Raw genomic sequence first — 15,881 nt, forward strand, 5'->3', positions numbered from 1 at the left:
TGTGAGTGTGCACATTTGTACACTCACATGGATCTACCACATACATATATAACATATAAACATACACAATATAATATACAGGCACTCACCACACACACACACACACATCACATTTATTTTTAAATTTTGTGTATGTATGTTATGTGTCTTATTGTATATCTATGACCCTTCTGTGAGCAGATGTCTGCAGAAGCCAGAAGAGGATGTTTGATCCCTTGGAACTGCACATTTATTTTTAAATTTTGTGCATGTATGTTATGTGTCTGATTGTATATCTATGACCCTCCTGTGAGCAGGTGTCTGCAGAAGCCAGAAGAGGATGTTTGATCCCTTGGAACTGGAGTTTCAGGTGATTGTGAGAAGCCTGATGTAGATTCTGGGAGTCCAAACCAAGTCTTCTACAAGAGCAGCAAGTTCTCTTACCCACTGAGCCATATCTCCAGGACCCATACATATACAAATAAAAAGGATAATAAAAAGATAAGAAAGGGGAAATCAAAACAATTTCCAAACAAAGGAAAACTTAGAAGTCTTGTCATTTGCTCATTTATGAAAAAAAGCCAAAGAAACTTTTATGAACAGAAAGAGACAAGGAAGTCTGGAGCAGTGAGAAGCAAGGACTAACAAAGTAAACAAAATATGAGTAAATACAATATTCTTCTCTTGTGTTTTCTAAATTATGCTTGATAGCAGAAGCAAAATTGCTGACTGATCTGATGTCAAATGATGCTTGTAGAGGAAATAGAAGGAAATTATAAACAGGACATAAAATAAAGTATATCTTTGTGTCCAATCAAGTGGATAAAATGATGATGTAATATTTTATGTCTATAAAATTTCATATCTAGAGAAACCACAAAAATTGCTATACAAAAAGGTATTAGAAACACTATAGATTACATAGATTGGATTTATCTAAAAAGGATCTTTTAAAATGTACTAGTAATTCATATAAACTAAAAGAAAGAAAAATACATAAATAAGAAGCAGAAGGCAAGAAAATGGCACAATGAAGCCCTAAATATTAATTGGTACACTAAATATAAATGACTTAAAACCATCAATTAAAAGTCAGAGATTAGTAAACGTAACTGAATTATGGGCTATCTACCTCAAGACTTCCCCTGATGACAATTATAAAAGTACATTTAAAATGAAAAGATGAGGAAAGATTTCATGGAAATATTAATGAAAGTCGTGGGCTGGGGATGTACCTTAGTGATAGTGTTTGCCTCCCATGTACAAAGCCCTCGGTTCAATCCCTATAACAGACAAAAACAGGAGTAGGAGCAGTGCTACATTTATGCTAGATTCAGTAGACTTCACATCAAAGATAATTACCAACACCAGAGAGGGACATTACATATTGACAAGGCCAACCAGCAAAGAACATACGTTAGCTTTAAATATTCACCCACCAAGCAACAGAGTGTTCAAGTAGGTCAAACAAACCTGTTAACACTGAGAAGGTGGAAAAATATATTATTATAAGTAAAGATTTCAACACTCCTTGTTCAACAATTGACACAACTATCAGAAATCTGTGAGACCTTGACACCATCAGACTACAAAATTCAACTGGGAACAAGATTCAACTCCAACCAGTGACAATAGGATTCTCCACCCCTTCCCTCCATTTTTCCCTCCCTCCCCTCCCTTTCCTTCCCCTCCCCTCCCCTCCCCTCCCCTCCTCTCCTCTCTGTTTCCCTCTCTCATCCCTTCCTTTCCTTTCTCTCTGAGTTCTCTTCCCTCTCTCTTCTCTTTCTTCCCCCCTTTCTTTTATCTTCCCTCCTCACTTTTCTTTTCTGAGGTTTAAAACAACTTAAATCCATTCACAGTTGTGTAGGTCAGATAATATGGTGTGAGTCTCACCACCGTTAGAGGATATTAATGCTGATTTCCAGAAGTAGGTTGGACCTAGAAGAAGAAAGTTATCTTCTGAGATATGAGATTGCTGTAAAAGACTGGGAGCGACCTTCCTCATACTCTCTTATTTCCTTCTTCATCGTGTGACCTCTCTTTCTTCACCTGTACATCCATCATGATGACATTCACCATGTTGAGATGTAGGCAGTAGATCCTTACTGGAGTCCAAACACATAGGGTTGTTCAATCATGAGTTTTTAGTCACCCTTGTGTATAAAGTCCTTGGCCTCTGCTGTTTTGTTACAGCAACTAAAAAATGAACTAGGGTAGTTCTCTAGGTTCCTGTCCATCCGTATGCCAATAGCTCCTAGGGGACAAACAATGGCATCAGTTGCTCTAAGTTCAGCTCTTCATGTATCTCTGGGAAGAGAAGGGGCAGCTCTGGGCTGTCTCTGTGTTTCAGATCCTTAATGGGCACATCCTAAAGCCATCTTCCCAGTGCTTCAACGACTGGACTCATTCATGCCCATTCTTGGAGATGGAAATGGAGACACAGAGATATCAAATAACCTGACCATTTGAGGGCTGGAACCAGGTGACTTGACACAGAGTGTGTGCTCTTCCCCAGATGTGGTCTTAGGAAACCAAAACCTAACCAAGGGTATGAGACACTATCACCAGACCCCAAGGACCAGGCACAGGGCCGGGCCTGCCTAAGTCCTCCTGAGGGTAATCTTGTCTTCTGGCAATTCTGCAAGGTTGGTACCTTGTAACTTGAAGTAACCAAATAAGAAGCAAAGGGTGGTTGACACCGGATGGTTATGATGGTCTTATTAGTTCTTATTCCTCCCCCATTTCAGAAGTCAAGATGGCCTCAGGGGAAGAAACTCCCTTCTGCATACCAGTTAAGCTGCTTCAGAGGAAAATGGTTTTGTTTGGCCCCTGGATGTCATTCCTGAGAAGTGAAGACTGCAGAGCATGTTTCTATTTCCTCTGCAAACTTCTCGTCTCTGATAACTGGCCAATTTTGGGTGTGATCCAAGAACTGGTATGTTGTGGGTTTCCACTCCAAGCTGGTCTCAGCTGCCCTGGGTGGAGGCTTGAGCTAAGCTGGATTCTTGGGACTTGATTTAATACATACCAACATGTTTGGGTCAATTGCAAAAACAAGAGACGAGTATCCCTGTATTCCAGTCCCAGCCGCCAGCCTAATGGCATTAGGCACAGTGATGTAATAATGTAACACACATGCACTGAGGGAGCTGCTCGGGGTGACCATCTGCTGGCTGCGAGCAGGCACTGTGGCTGCCCAGCATAGCGGACAGAGTTTAAATGAAAGCCAGACCAGCCGAAAGAAACCACATGGATGCTTCCAGGATTCAAGCCTTTCAATCCACGCACTACATGTCAGGGGAGGAGCTGGCATGGAGCTAGGTGTGGCCGGGCGTCAATAAAAATCACATGTGAAGTGAATAGAGGTGGGGCTCCTATCCTCGACAGCAATGAGTTCAACTTCCCACTCAGCAGAAATCCTGCATTGGCGTCTCTTGCAGCTGGTTATTACTTGAATACCTCTAGAAATGGGCAGTCCCTCTCACTGCATCCTTCCTACCTCCTGACAATTCTCATCTTCAGAAGGGAGTTTGTCACTAAGAGCAGAGCTCTACCTGTGCACTCTAGGGAAGGCTTTGGATCTGGTTCTGGCTTTGGCCTTGTTTGAGCTGTACCATCCCTTTCTCCTGAGTCTTATGGGTGCTTAAGAGTAGTCTGCCTATTGAGATGGATCTGGGCCCTGGACACAGGGTAGGCAACCAGAGGAAGAGCCTGTATGCATGATCACCATAAAAAGTGATTTGGGGAGTGAAGATTTGCTTAGTGAGTAAAAGCACTTGTTCTGTAAGCATTCGGACCTGAATTTGGATGCAGGGCAGTCAAGATGGCTCAGTGGTTAAGGGCACTTGTGGCTAAGTCAGATGCCATGAGCTCCGTTCCTGGAACCCATATGGTAGAAGGAGAGGACTGTCTTCTGCAAGTTTCTCTCTGACCTTCATACAAGTATGGGTGTATGTACATATGCATATGTGCACGTGCAAGCGTGTGCATGCACACACACACACACACACACACACACACACACACACACACACAAAGGAGGAACATCAAGATTGTTCAGCCTTACACCAAGCCTGATGACCTGAGTTTGATCCCCAGCATACAGATAGAGCTAGGAGAGAACTGAACCTTACAAATTGTCCTTTGACCTATCTCTACAGACATGCTGTGGCATGCATAAATAAAATAAATAAATAAATAAATAGATAAATAGATAAACAAATAAATAAATAAATAAAATAAAATAGCCTTTAAGGTATCAGATACTCACCTGTCTTCTGGCAGCTTTTATGGTTAGCCAGTGTGAGTTGTATCATGCCAGGGGTGGGGAAAGCTAGTTCTGCTGAGGCCTTTCTTGAGCTCCCATGGGACTTTTGTCCTTCATTAACTTTGTCTAGGCTTTGGGCCTATCCTTGGTAAGCTGGGCAGTGGGCTGGAACCTGAGTGGTAAGGAAAATAAAGGGGTGTCCTCCCAAGTTGTGTGACTTTGTGGCAGTCTGGATGAAAATGAACCCTATAGACTCATAGGGAGAGGCACTATTGAAGATGTTTCCTTGTTGTAGTGAGTGTGGCCTTGTTGGAGAAATGTCACTGGGGATAGGGTAGGCTTTGATGTTTCAGAAGCTCAAGCCAGGCCCAGTGGCTCATTGTCTCTTCCTGCTGCCTGCTGGTCCAGATGTAGAACTCTCAGCTTCCCCTCCAGCACCATGTCTTTCTATATGCCACTGTGCTTCCCGCTGTGACAATAATGGACTAAACCTCTTAACATAATCCAGCCTCAATGAAATGTTTTCCTTTATAAGAGTTGCCATGGTCATACTGTATAAAACCATAACTAGGACATTTTTTTTCTGGGAAGACATGAACAAAGGTCTCTTTACCCCAAATAGGATGCAATAACAGACCAACAAATCCACTCAAGTCTAGACTAGTGGAGCAGTGACTAGTTACACACAGGTGCATGGGTGACTCAAGGTACCAGTATCGTTGAATAGCTAGCTTACTCTACTGTGGTGACAGCTCACCAAGGCAGCATCCTCAGAGTTTTCTGTGCAACTTGCAGGCAGCACTATAAGTCAGGGAGTCTCCTCTTGTCAGCAATGGTTACTGCTTACTGCTTTCACAACCTCAAGGAGAAGCCTTTTGAATCTTGTAATTTTTAGGAACTTCCTGAGCCATTTAATTTTCTATTTTGCTAAGTTTTTCTTTTTCTATTGCTGTTGTGTCTTTTTATTGCCCCTTGAGTCCTAGAGGAATACTTCAGTTAGAGGAAAGAGCCTCATGTACTATGCTTGACACCAACACAGGAAGTAGGTGAAGGGAGACAGGCCTCAAGGCAGCAGCAACATGAAAAGCCACATGTTCATCTAAGACCCCGGTTCCCAGAAGTTGCACTGTCAAGTGAAGACCACAGCACTGTGGCAAAGGCTGACTTGCCAGGCATGGGCATCAAGTGAGCACAGATTAATGTGACTCCAGGCCTGTGATGTCACCATTTGTCACAGCCTAGTCTGGGATTCTTCCTGTAGCTGGAGGTCTGGACATCAGGTCATCTGTCTCACAGACCTGCAGACCTAGTGTGGGTCAGAGGTAAGCCTGAGGTGTAGGCAGCTCACTTTCCTCCATCCTCCTGTTCTCTGCAATGAAGGCTTATACACCCCCACAATGATGTCCCCACAGCCAGACAGGGAAGGGCCATGCTCAGACTATCCATTTACTGTTATTCTTGTGTGCAGTGTACACATGTTTGTGGGGTGTACCACTCACCTGTGAGTGCTCACATAGAGGCCAGAGGTGTCTTCCTCTGGCCAGAAAACTCTCTCGATCTCTTCTCTTGGAATTGGAAATACAGACTCATGCTGGCTTTTATGTGGGTTCTAAGGATCTGAGCTTAGGTTCTCGTGCACAGCAAACTCTGAGAAGCCATCTTCTCAACCCCAAGAGCAAATATCGGTTATTGGGTAAATAAGAACATCATGGCCCAGAGAGGAGTGGTGGCCTGGGACTAGGGAGCAATGTAGGGTAGAGCTGACAAAACTAAGGTACCCTCAAAGGGTGAGGCCTTCATATCCTGTCTCTGTTCAAAGGGGGCAGACACACACGTGGGAGGAGCCTTGATCAGCCCTCGCTGTTCAGCTGTTTAAACATTCTAGAATGTATAAAACAGAAGGGCCACAGGTGGGGATGACTGTCACTCCCTGGTGTTCCTCTACCAACTGAGACCTTGAATACAGAAATTAAGCCATCAGTTCTTGCTGGACCTCCCATCTGAAGAGTAAGAGGTCAGGATGGGCCTCTTATCTTCCTTCCAGCAGCCATCTATAAGTATGCCTTGTAATACATGCTATGTCATTGTGTCATCTTGCCCATCCAGGAGACCTGGCTCAGCTGGCTGTTGGGTGAACAAGAGATCCATGGGAAGCAGAGGGAGGGAGGAGGCTCAGGACAGCAGGACTGGGCCTCTTGATCCCTGAAACTGCAGCAGGCAGCAGACCCCAATCCCCTCTGAGTAAACTGACTTGCCCAGCTCTGGAAGCCTGCAACCTCAAAGGCCTGGCCCACCAAGGAGCCCCCCTAACAATGTTGGGGACAATGTAGCCTGTTTACCTGTCAGTCTGTCTGCTTTCTTTTCATCTCAGAGGAAAAGAACTCCTGCAGAGCTGCTAATCCTAGAGTCAACAGTCGACCTGGCTGAGCGGCTTCCCCGGAGGTGGGTGTCTAACTCAGCCCCAACTGTGCAAACAGACCCTGAAGCCTGTGCTGCCGCAGGGGCGTGGTCTGAAGCGGCTGGCCCTGCTTGCCAGCTCGCCAGCCCCCCTTGCTCCCTTTGTGCTTTTCTCATTGAATTGGGAGGAAGCTCAAAGGCAGGCTAGGGAAGGTCAAAGCCAATTTGCAGGTTCAGAGGTCGAGGAGGAGAGAAGGGCCTAACCGGTCACCCGGAAGCTGGCTAGCTGTTTGTCATGACTACTCCAATTACTAGCAGAGCTGCAGAGACTAGCAGATACACCTGTTCGAATTTCTGTTTCCTCATTTGTAAAGAAGGAATAAAGCACCTGTCTGGGGTCAAGGATGTATCTCAATTGTTGGAGGGTTTTCTTATAATGCCTGAGCCCCTAGGTTTGATTGCCAGCACCCCATAAACCAAATGATGGTCCACTCTTCTGACCCCAGCATTTGGAAAGTGGAAGCAAGAAGATCAGAGGTTCAGAGGTTCAAGGTCACCTTCAGCTATGTAGTGAGTTTAAGGTCAACCTGGACTACATGAGTTCTTGCTTAATAATAATAATAAACAATAATAAAGAGTAACAATATGCCTCTCTGCTAGTAGTGGAAATAGTGTGAGGTGCTCTGTGTAAATGGTAGTGACTGACAACTAGAAGGACCGAGAGGCTAGGAGTTAGACTCACCACTCCCTGATAGGCAGGTACCTAGAGAGAAGAGCCATGCTTATGTAATAAAGGTAGCAAATTTCCAAGATGGCCAGCATCTTCCTCAACCTCCTGACCTGAGGCAAAAGCTGGCAGCTTTTATCTCCCTCCAGCAGGCACCTGCTGATGGACAGGCTCAACAAGTCCACGGCCAGATCAGAGTGCCACACAACAGCTGCTGATCAATCAACCATCCTGTCTGACCAATCTGAAAAGAGGGGAGGGGAATTCTTCAGAGGCTTAAACCCCAAAGCCTTCAGCAGAGATGGGGTTTTTCTGCTTTCTGAGTCCCCCACTCTGCCCAGCAGAGTGTCTTTTCTCTGTGTGTCTGCTGCAAGCACATACCCCCTCAGCCCCAGCAAACACTGTGGCTCTGCTGCCTCTCAGTTCTGTCTGTGGTGCTACCCACTGCACCCTAGATTTTCCTTTTGATTCTTTAACCAGCAGAGAAAACAAGCCTGGTCAAGATCCCTAGATTGTATCAGGAGGGAGTCTGACATCTGGAAGCTTCGAATCAAACTGGCAGCAGAGAGATGGAGGGTCCTGAGCAGAGCTGGAGGGGCCAGTGTGGTTAGGACCTAAGGACTCAGTGGTCAGGATGAAGAGACAGACTCAGATGATGAGTGGATGGCTCCTGTCAGGGACATAGTGACACAAACAACCTGGAAGCCAACTCACAGGCAGCACCATTCCTGATAGGAAAGGAGCAGGCTCTCCACTTCCTCCAGCAGTTCCCCGAAAGCACACTGCCTACCTGCCATTCAGTTTTCACAGCATGAGCGGTGAGCGGGTCTGAGAAAAGGGCTCACGAGTGTAAAAGTAGGTTGATACAGAGCACAGTAGTTCCTAGTTAGAAAGCACATTCTTGGGGCTACCGAGGTGGGTCAGTAGTTAAATACCTGATGGTCCAGTTTATCTCCTCGTGGTGAAAGGAGAGGCCTGACTTCCTTATCCTCTGACTTCCCCATGAACACCCCTTTCTCCCCCTCCTCTCTCCCCCTCCCCTCTAACCTCCCCTCCTGTGTGTGTGTGTGTGTGTGTGTGTGTGTGTGTGTGTCTGTCTGTCTGTCTGTCTGTCCGTCTTTCTGTCTCTGTCTGTTTCTGTCTCTCTCACACAATGCTATTAGGAAAAAAAAGAATTGTGTTTTGACTTAACATCAAATCCTTTTCTCTGGGGCTAAAAAGGTATTTGTCTGATTGAGACACAGACATAGTTTGAGACACAGACATAGTCTCATTATGTAGTCCTGCCTGCCCTAGAGCTTGCTGCATAAAGGCTGGCCTTAGACTCACAGAGATCCTCCTGCCTCTGCCTCCTAAGTTCTGGTTTTCAAGGTTTGTGTCAGTATGCCTGGCAAAGATAGGTTTTAAAATTTTTATCATTAGCATTATTGTTTTAAGTTTTGAGAAAGGGTGAAGCTGACAGTGTTCGGGTTGTAGATAAGCACCACCATGTGCTATTTTAAGAAGTTCTAGGGCTCCAACTCATGGCTTCATGTGTGCTAGGCAAGCTCACTACCATCTGAGCTACAGCCCCAGCCTCCAAATTTTTCTAGCATAGCTCATATTCTGGAAGTGGATGGTTACTGATTAAAGCCATCAGCAGTAGGTGATGCTCAGGAACTGTCTTAGTTAGGGTTTTACTGCTGTGAACAGACACCATGACCAAAGCAACTCTTATAAAAGACAACATTTAATTGGGGCTGGCTTACAGGTTCAGAGGTTCAGTCCATTATCATCAAGATGGGAACACAGCAGCATCCATCCAGGCAGGCTTGGTGCGGGAGGAGCTGAGAGTTCTTCAACTTCATCTGAAGGCTGCTAGCAGAATACTGGGTCCCAGGCACCTAGGACAAGGGTATTAAAGACCACACCCACAAGGGCACACCTACTCCAACAAGGCCACACCTCCCAACAGTGCTACTCCCTGGGCCAAGCGTATATAAACCATCCCAGGGACATAGTACATATTCTGGAAGTAGATGGTTACTGATTAAAACCATCAGCAGTAGGCAATGCTCAGGAACAAGGCTCTTTCCCTCTTCCTGGTCTGTCCTTAGCACATGTGTATGCTTGTAGACAAAATGGCCTTCTCTGCTCCATGGGAAAGCATAGGACCTCCTGAAACTCTTGCTGTATCTCATTGGCCAGAAGGAGTCACGTGGCTGTGGTGGAGCCAGGGCTGTTGGGAATGTAAGCGGTTCACTGTACTTCCCCAGTGTATGCTGGAGGCCAGGAGAAGGTGGTTGAGGGGCTGGGAGTCACCCAGTCACCAGCTGCCAGAGGAGCTGACTATTCATTTCCCAGGCCGCAGACGGGAAGCCGGTGCCAGGGGCAGAGGGTGCTTACTCAATAGGCAGTTTGATTGATTGGCTTTGACATTCTGGGCGGGCAACCAGAGATGCAGAGATAAAGTTGTTTCCTAGCCTTCCAGAAAATGAAAAACATTAGAACGGCTGAGATGATCTGAGCGTGTGGTTAGGGACAGGTGCAGACTGAACACTTCTTGTTGGGGTCTCATCTGTAGCAGAGGCTGGCTTTGAGCTTGCTATGTAGTTAAGGACAACCTTGAACTTCTGCCTTCACCTCCCCAGTGCTGAGAGTACAGGTGTGTACTGCCAAACTTGGCTTATACAGTGCTGGGATCAGACACAAGCCATGCACGCTAGGCAAGCAATCCACCCCTAAGCTGTCCCCAGCTCCACTCAGGCACACTCAGCCCCACTGACAGCCACCATTCTAGAGGGTAAGGAGGAGGAAACAGAGTCAGGGAAGCTCATATCACATACGTCTGTCTCCCTCACGCAGGCCCATCCCCTTCATACAAGCCCTCCTCCCTCAGACAGGCCCACTGTGGTCACAGACGCCCAACTACCTCACACAGACTTACCTTCCTCACACAGGGTCTCCTCACATAGGCCCACTGCCCCCACAAAGGCCCACCTCCCTCACACATGCCTTCCTCACGCAAGCCCAACTCTCACCCCCACAGGCCCCCCTCACACAGTCCCTCTGCACACAGGCTATCTTCACACGGGCTCACCTCCCTCCAATAAGCCTCCACTTCAAAATATGTTATGAACTTCCCAGACAGCACCATCATCTGGGTGCACACAGGGAACAGGGTTGGGGGGCAGAAGTATTCAAATATGGGAGCCTTTGGGGGACATTTTACCCTGAAAACATAACAGAGAGTTAATCAGAGCAAGATCTGTGGGGCTCTTCTAGAATTTTCTTTCCATGCCAGGGATATGGCCAGAGCCTTTTCTGTCCCACAGTCCCAGAGATGTTTGCAGAATGTCACCAGTCACTACTTTTAAGGCGACATCCTTTTTCTTTGTGATAGAGAGCCATCAAGAAAGAAATCGTGCAGACTGTTTCCTCAGATGTGGGAGGGGTTTGTGAGAAGGAAAAGGAAAAACCCAGAGACAACACCTGGATCTCCTTCATAAACATGCCCTGGGAGGTAGCATAGCTTCCCAAAGGCCCACTGGTCCAGGGACCTAAAGGTTGAATCTTGGCCAGAGCCCAGCACTCTGTGTGAGTTTGCAAGCACGTGGGTGCACGTGTGTGTAGTAAATGTACACATGCAGGCCAGAGACAGAAGCTAGATGTCTTCATTAATTTCTCCCTGCCCTTGTTTAAAATTTTGTTTTAAATTACATGTTTGTGTATTTATCTGCATGCGTGCGCGCAAGTTTGTGTGTGTGTGTGTATGTAAGTGTATGTGTGTGTGTGTATGTCTGTGTATGTGTGTGTATGTCTGTGTATGTGTGTGTATGTGTGTGCACACACGCACAAATGCATGGTGTGCCTGTGAAGTTCAGAGGATAACTTTTGGCAGTTGGCCCTTTCCTTCCACCATGTGGGTCGGGAGGATTGACCTCAAGTCATCAGCCTTGGTGGCAAGTGCCTTCACCTGCTGAGCCATCTCCTCAGCCCCTCCTCCTCATTTTCAGAGACAAGACCTCTCATCCACTTGGGTGGAATTCACTAATTTGGCTGGCCTGGATGGCCAGTGAGCTTCATGACTTCATGTTGGTTTTTCTTGGCCAGCTTTCAGTTCAATTGGGATTTAAAGACCACTTTTGAATGTCATGTTCAACTTCACATTCATGAGAAAAGAAATGTTTGCAGAGCTAATCAGGTGTAAAATCTTGTCTTGATTTTTGAACTAGTGGTTAAATATTTTTTCCTTAGGGAGGTACCAGAGTCCTCTGCTGTGTGTTCTGGGGCTCTAGGCACATGTCTTTGTCACTGTGGCAAACTTGCCCAGGGCTAACTATATTTAATGCCTTGCTGTTCTTTGAGGTTCTCAGGACATGCAGGCTCCTAGAGATTATTGTGGCTTTTACCCAGCAAGCCTTGCACAATGCTTGGCACACTCTTGGGAAATGAATGAGGAAACAGAGGAATATAGACTGACCTCATGGCTGAGTGAATGGCTAAACCACAGAGCAGGTGTCTGGAATGAAGGGCTTGGTGAGGTCCATCTTTTTCTGGGCCCCACGCAGCCCCTCTTGATAGCCTGTATGTATGAACGAATGAAGCAAAATGTAGTCACATATGCAGGCGTGTAAACAGCTCCTCTCCTCCTGCCCAGGGCTGACTGGTGGCTTGTGGGAAGTTTGCACAATCCTGCAGGCTTCTTTGATTCTCATTTTTGGGCCATGGAGTCATCTCCTTGGGCCTCTCCCTGTTCACGCTGGATCATCTCTTGGCCACACCAAAGGGACTGTGTCTTGTCTGCAGCAGGAACTTCAGAACTAGTCCCAGTCCCCTTCAGGAAATCCACCCTGATTACAGAGCTGCCCAAGAAAGGGTGGGAGCCAAAACTAGCTTTGAAATCTTTGTTTTGCTGATGAGGTCTAGTATCTAAAGAGAGAAGGACAGGATGGTCAACTGGAAGTGTGGCAAAAGTTGGCACAGAATGGGCAGCCCCAAGATGCCAGTTGCTTTCAGTACCTACCACAGGCTTAAAAATTCAAGCCCAGTCAGCTCGCTGGCCCTGTGAACTTGGGTTGGGGACTCCTCTGTTCCCTCATCTGTGTGGCACTGCAAGGAAGGTATGGAGACCTCCTGCGCTGCTTATAGCAAAGGCCAGGAGGTGGGGAGATGGTGGCTCAGTCTGGAAAGTGTTGACTGTGCAAGCAGAAGGACTGGAGTTCAATCCCCAGAATCCACATAAGCAAAACAAACAAGCTAACAAAAGCTTCTCTCTGTGTGATGGTTCCTGCTTGTAATCCCAGTCCCGGGAGGGCAGACCCAGGCTGTTCCTTGCAGTTTGCTGACCAGGGAGCCACAGGACAGTGAAATACTTTCTTCTGTTTCTTCTGTCCTATCTTTCCACATGTCTCCCACACACAATCCCTCCATGCTTAGGCATGAAGAACCCATGCTGTGCTAGAACTGACACACCAGAGAGTTCCCGTCCCCACTAACTGTTCCTGAGGTGATTGTCCTGTTCACCCACCTTCTCCTGGGCTCCCAAGTTCTCATGCACCTCTTGCTTTTGCCAAGTTTGTTCATTCATAGTCCCCTCCTCCTTGGCTCCCTGCGGACTTCCCAGACACCTGCGAGGTTGGGGGTGGAGGGGTGGGCAGGTAGTTGTTTTCTCCAGTGCTGATGGTCCAGTCCTCAACAGAGGCCATGTGAGCAGTGATAGCACTGAGGAGGGGAACAGAGAGCAGCTCTTTAAAGGTCCTCAGAATCCTGTGGTGGGCTGGGAATATGGCTCAGTAAGAGGAGGGCTTGTCTGATGCACATCAATTCCTCCGTTTGGGCTTCAGTACCACGGGAACCAGGCATAGTAGTGCAGGCCTTTAATTCTGGATCTTAAGAGGTACAAGTAGAAGGGTCAAGAGTTCAAGGTTATCCCCAGCTGCATAACAAGTTTGAGACTGGTCTGAGCTACGTGAGATCTCATGATTTATGGAACTTGAAATGGGAGGATTAGCTTTGGCTATCGGTAGCTACAAGGGGATTAATGAGAGGAGGGCAGCAGGTCACAGTGGGGAAGTATTTTTTTGTGGTTTTGAAGATGAGGGAGAGGAAGACGTAGCTGAGGCTTGTGGGTGTGCCTGGAGCTATCAGGATCATCTTAGCACTGGTTGGTCTTTCAGAACTGTAAGAGTAAAGCCTGTTTTCGTGTGTGTGTGTGTGTGTGTGCGCGCGCGTGTAGATGCATATGTGTTATTCATGTATGTGTGTGTGTGTATGCACATGTGTGTGCACGTGTATAGGTTAGATGTTGATCCTGGGTGTTGCTCTCAGGAACTATCCTTCACCCCCCCCCCCCCCAAAACAGGGTCTTTTACCTAGAACTCCTCAAGTCAGCTATATTAGCTGCCCAGAGCCTCAGGTCAGGATCTCTACCTCCACAGCACTGGGGCAAGAAGCACAAGCCACGGCATCCACTTTTTCTGTGAGTTCTGGGTTTCATGCTTGCACATCAAGCACTTTCTTTCCAGTCCTGCACCCTGTTTTCCATCATGACCTTGGGCAGCATCAGAAGACAACAAGCATGGAGCACTGGACTTCTCAGGCCTCTGAGATGAAGTGGCACCTTGTGACTCATTCCTGTCAACAAGACCAGATGCAATTCACTAGCTTTCCATTAGTGTAAGGCTTGACCACGTGATGTCCCTCTGCCTACTGTGGTCACTAAGGGTAGCTGGGCTGGAGGTACTGGGGGTGGAGCCTCTCTTGGCTTGGGTCCTTAAGTGGTTGTGTGGTACTGATAGTGAAGTGTCCCAGCACCTGGGGTGTGTCTTTAAGGTAGGGTAGCTGATGTGTTCCTGACTGTGGGAATCCCAAGGAGGCTCTGAGTGCGCTGAGGAGAGGACAACTGAGCTTTGGGAAGACACAGAAGCAGTTCAGGCAAAGGCCTGGAGTCCTGGGGACACCATAGGGCTTGAGGCTGGTCTCTAAGGCTGTGGGGTAGGGGACATTGACTTCACATCAAGGCTTCTCCCTTATGTGTGCCCTTCTCCCCTGGTGTGTATGGCTCCGTGAACACCTAGTGAGTGTGCAGGGATCCCATCTGTTCACTCATGGGTGTGTGTTGTGGGGAACCCTTTGCACACACAGGTCTGCATCTGTGAATGAATGTCAGTTGCTCTCTCTCTCTCTCTCTCTCTCTCTCTCTCTCTCTCTCTCTCTCTCTCACTCGCTCAAGATCTCTGGGTATAGGTATGCTCCCTGCAAGGTTGGCAAACTGAGGTGCTAGATGTAGGCAGTCATCTGGTGTGGAGGGCAAAGGGCATTCACACCTGAGGGGTGGATGTGTGGTGTGCCACGCTTTCAGAATTCTCAACCAAGGGCCAGCAAGATGGTTAGTAGGTAAAGGGGCTTGCTGCCAAGCCTGAAGACATGAGTTCAATCTCTGGAACCTATGTAGTGGAAGGAGAGAACAGACTTCTATACTCTATCCTCAGACCTCCGCACATGTCATCCACCTGTAGTAAAATAAATAAATAAAATATATATTTTATATATAAATACATTATTTATCATATTAATATGTTTAACTAGATATTTTATATACTAAAACATATTTTAAACATATTAAAGTATAATTTAATGTATTAAAAGTATTTTTATATATTCAAAAATATATGTACATGTATTTAATCCCCAGCCAAGAAGATGAAGTAAAGTACTTGCTTTGCAAACACAAGGACCCGAGTTCAATTCCCAGAACGGATGTAGAAACTGCTGATCATGGTGGTGCTTGCTTAATTTAGCCTCAGCACTGGAGAGGTGGAAACAGGTAGATCCCCAATGGTGACTGGCCAACCAGCCTAGCCCAGTCAGCAAGCTCTAAGCTTGGAGACCCTGTCCTCGAATGCAAAGGGGAGTGAGCCTGAGGGATGACTTCCTCTTGCATGCATACACTGGATCACACAAAGCCTTAGACAAGAAAAAGAACACAGAAGATGAGCTGTACCTCAAAGTACCCAGCTTGAGAGCCCCCAGTGACTGTCTGTCTGTGCTGTCTGTGCTGTCTCCAGAGGTCACTAATTGCTTTTGAGACTGGCTCACTCCCGAGGGACAGGCTTGGGTGCTGCCTCATCTGAGCGTCTTACTGACTTGTTGCTGAGGTACATCTAATTCCACTTATCATGAGCACCACAGAGCAGAGACTGAACCAAGGACATTGGATGGCTTGACTACAGGGTACAGAGGCTTAGGACAGAGGATGTGACTGTGGGCAGAATCTTCAGAGTCCTAAGGTAACGTATACAGTTCATCTTTCCTAGACTTATCCTGTTGTGAGGTTCTGCTGGATGGCTGGGTCCCAACTTGACAGAGTATCTCAGATCTGATAATTGATCTGAGATTGCTCAATAAAAGCCTAAGTTGACAGCTATTAATGTCCAAGGCCCTCTATTTCTCTGGGTATTTCTGTCCGTGTCTTTCTGTCTGTTTCTATACCTTGTCTCTGTCTCTCTATCTGTTTTTCTCTTTGTCTCT

Source organism: Grammomys surdaster, unplaced genomic scaffold, assembly GCF_004785775.1.
Source record: "Grammomys surdaster isolate TR1022 unplaced genomic scaffold, NIH_TR_1.0 208, whole genome shotgun sequence".
Taxonomy (NCBI): Eukaryota; Metazoa; Chordata; class Mammalia; order Rodentia; family Muridae; genus Grammomys; species Grammomys surdaster.